We start from the raw sequence: 4,238 nt of genomic DNA on the forward strand, positions 1-4,238 counted from the left end.
TTGTTGACTTAGCGCAATAGTGTTGGTGTTAGCTTTGGTTTCAACTTAGCTGGTGCTAACTTATAACATATGTATATACATACATACATGTATATACAAACATATGTATTTGAAATAGAACAGAAGTGCACTAGAGTAAATCAGTGTTTAGGAGATGAAATACAAACCGAACGCTGTCGATCATTTCAAACATTGAAGCATGAGCTTGCATCACTTTGGGTATTTTCTGCTGATACGAACGTTCATAAACAAATCAGGTATAAGCTGATCGCTAGTGATACAAAGTTGTTGTCTATCGCTGATTTGAAGACAAACAGTTCGCTTCGTGTACATGAACTGAACTGACAGAATCAGACAGAGTAACGGATCAGTACTTAAGTATAAACAAAAAATTATTTCTCGCTGCAGTTCTCTGGTGTCTACCAGTGTTCTTAAGGAAATATTTCATTCAATGCTTTCTATAACACGTCTCACAGATTAACTGATATTTTCGGCAAAACGTTAGCCATAAGCAAAAGCTAAGCCTGGAGCGTGCATGGACGGACGGTCAGACAAGCAAATAGACAGTCACCCGGATTTCAACTTTTCTCGTCACCCTTATCCTTTATATTGGGTAGTCGAAAAAGTATTTTCGTATTTTGTCAATAGAAGTCGTTCCACTCGTATATCTCCAGTGCTACCAATCACATCATACCACATACTGTCAGAAAGGTGAGATTTTAAGCTTCATTCGGGGAAGTTGCAGAAAAGTTACAGCTTACAGTTACAAAATGAGTGAAAATAATGAAAAAATTCGTCATATTTTGAAATTTTTGTATAAAAAAGAGAAAAATGTCACGCAAGCCACCAATGAAATTTATGAAGTTACGAAGATGATGCTGTATCACTTCGTATAGCAAAACAATGGTTCGATTTACACTGATGAAATAATGTTGCTAGGCAAAAAGTGGTCGACCAAAATGGTACATATCTGTTTATTTTTTTAATATTAAAAATATTAAAAATATAAAAAAATTGGTTGAAGTTTGATTAGAATTACGAAACGACTTTTTCGACTACCCAATATATAACCCTATATTTATCTCGCATATTTTTAGGTGACACATACAACCGTTAGGTTTCGGAATAATTATACCCTGTAACAGCTAACTTTTGTACTTTTTGTATAAATTTGGAGCTAAACTTTTTAACGCTTTAATTTATTGAGTAGTTTTCAATATGCCTGTTGGTTGTAATCCTACTTCACATATTTATTACACTAATGCATAACCGAATATCAACAGCGATTGTTGTATTGGTCTCATTGATATATCAGTTCTTAAGGGCACTTTTATATCCGGAAATGGAATCAAATTGTCTATGGCAGTCTCCTTACTTTAAGTTACGTATAGCGACGAAATTAAATTTGAGTTTTGGTCCCTGCCAATAACAATTTGAATTTCCGGTGATCACTTCCATCATTTCGCGGCTCTCTTCTTGCAACTTATTGAAGTTATACTTCTTTTATGAGTTCGGAAAAGGTTTCGATAGATTCAGGTTGCACAACCTTGCTCAATATGAATCTACGCAACCTTGTTCAAGCGCAACCTTGCTCAATATGAATCTACGCAACCCTTTGCTCAATATGAATCTACGCAACCTTGTCTGCGAAGATGTTCGAGCAGCAAGCGAAGCGGTGACAATCGGCGATCGTTTGTTCGTTTCTTTCGGCACAGCTCGGCTTTTCTACCAACAACACAATGTTGCCATGCTTATGCTGTTGTTGTTTTTGTAGAACAATGTTTCAATTTTTGGTTGGTGACATATTCAATTAAAAATAAATTCTGTTGGGATTTGAACATACGTGCTCGTCGTAACTTTTCAAGCGCTTACCACCAACACCACCATTGACACTTGTATTGAGTTGTCCTAATTATGGTTTGGTTATGCATGAAAGAAATATACAATGGATCGCTGATTGTTACCTCTTTCCTTGCTTTTGCATTATTTTTGTATGCTTGTGCATTATTGAAGTTATGCTTCTTTTTCTTTCGTTTGTCTTTCATTTCTGCGAATTCTCCACTATTTTGCGTATATTTTGGTTGAAATACTCTGCGTTGGCCGTTGAAAAATTAAGGCTATACTTTACAGGATCATTTCTGTAGTTAGTCTTCATTTACATTTTTTGGAAATCGACCCGCAATGACGAAGTATATCGTTTTATCTGACAGCGTGAGGTTTAAGAAGTTCATTTCTAATTTTGTCTTGTGGCATATTAGAAATGATGTTTCTTCGAAAATCGTTCGCTTACAACGGGTAAAACGACTTCTGAGTGGTGATTTTAATGAATAAATTCCTTTTGGTTGAAATGCTCTGCCTTAGCCGTTGAAAAGTTAAGACTATACTTCTCAGGATCATTCATTCCTTTCATTTCTTCAAAGAAATTAATGACATTTAGAAATATGCATATTTGCATTATTTCGTTGTCATTTCCATATTCGTAGCAAAAGAATCTCTATGGCATAAGTAAAGTAATGGCCGCCGATTGTCACCCCTTGCCGCTGTAGCAGCTTCGCCTACAAAATGCGTAAATATGTATGTATGTATACGTATGATCGTGTATACATATCGACGCAGATTTTTGCAAGAAGCACCAGAAAGCTGTGCAATTTATGATTTTTAGCTTTTGTCATCGTCGCGAAAAGACGACTTGTTGGCAAAGAGAGATGATTACGCTGCATATTCTCTTCCGCAACGAAGAGACAGAACTACTTTTCTTGTCAAAATTCCTTCATTTAGACTTTGCTTTATTCTTCATTTTATGTGCATAATAAATTTATAAAACGCGAATTTAAGTTTTCTAGTTTTCTTTCATACAAAATGATATGCATTTCTGGGAATATCACTAAGAAAAATTAACTTCATCCGCGCGTAGGGACTCCACGCACCTTTTTTTTCATCAATACAGTGTATCTTGGTTAAGAAATTTTCGCTCTCAACCATTCTATTAGCTTCATTTGTTTTTTGACAACATTTCTTTGTCTCAAGACCAAAATAAATACAAAGTCTAGTTCTTTTTAAACGAAAAATATTGGTGGAGGTTTCTAACCAGTTGCCAGAAATTATACGTCTCTTCTTTAGTATCTTGAGATTACTTCTTAAAATTGCGGTAATGAAAAAATTTATTTCTCGTGCTTAATTTTGCTGATAAATGGGTCTTTATTTTTTTTGGCTTTCACATACAATATTACAATAGGGCAACAATAGTGCAACAATAATTTTTTGGTGGTGGAGGTCATTTTTCGCTTTTCTTAAGCCAAAGAGGTTAACGAATGTTTAAGCAATTGTTCTTATGATAGAGTGTTCCCAGCAAAACTTGCGTGACCGAAACTCCAATACATTTACACAAATTTTACTTATCACTAACACTCCCTCACAAATCTTTGAAATGAGTAAGAAGTCAATCTATTGTGTCCTTTGTTTGTTTTATATTATAAGCTCTTCACTCGACAGATGTTAAGCAAAAATAAAACAAAAGACGACAAACAATTTTTTTAGCTGTCACCGCCTATTGAAAACGATGGTTGTGAAAGCGTACAGCATGATACCGTGAATTTGGCGTTTGCTTGTTCGTTGTGACAAATTGAATTCGAAGAAAAACAAAATTCGGTTACAAACGCGTCGATAATTGAGAATTGTGCAGATTTGTGCTTGTGCATATTTATGCAAATAATTGTGTTTCTTTAATATGTGTGAATATTTTGTGTCTTCAAGTGCAATAATATTTGGAAAAAGGGTGAGTAAAACAAATACTGATTCAGTATGAAGAAAAATACATATACTGCATATATGAGCCGGGAAAAAAAGGCTTTTAATCTTTGTGTATCTAAATTTGTGAAAATTTTTGAAAATTTGTGAAAAAGATGTAAATTTTGATTGTGTTCCTGATGTGGAGGAATGCCGTTCACTAAGCTCCCTTGATTTTCCTTCAAATTGCAGTGATAGCTATGTTAGTGATAGGAATAATAGTGATAGCGAAATTTTAAAAGTGATAGAAAATAATTCATTTAGTTTAGAATTAAAAGCTTGGGCTTTAAGAAATAGGGTATCCCATAATACTGTAACCGATCTTCTGCAAACGTTGCGAAAAATAGGTTGCTCCTAGGTACCAGCCGAAAAAAAGTAAATATTCAAACGATTCCAAGTGGAACTTTTTTATACAGAGGAATTCAAAATCATTTTGAGAAAAATTCATTTCC

The 4,238-nt window shown here is 34.5% G+C and overlaps 1 pseudogene; it reads left to right on the forward strand.

The window, feature by feature from the left end:
* Window positions 1–2,113: 2,113 nt before the first annotated feature.
* LOC120779925 lies at window positions 2,114–2,316 on the forward strand (annotated as a pseudogene).
* Window positions 2,317–4,238: the final 1,922 nt, after the last annotated feature.

Source organism: Bactrocera tryoni, unplaced genomic scaffold (assembly GCF_016617805.1).
Source record: "Bactrocera tryoni isolate S06 unplaced genomic scaffold, CSIRO_BtryS06_freeze2 scaffold_11, whole genome shotgun sequence".
Lineage (NCBI taxonomy): Eukaryota > Metazoa > Arthropoda > Insecta > Diptera > Tephritidae > Bactrocera > Bactrocera tryoni.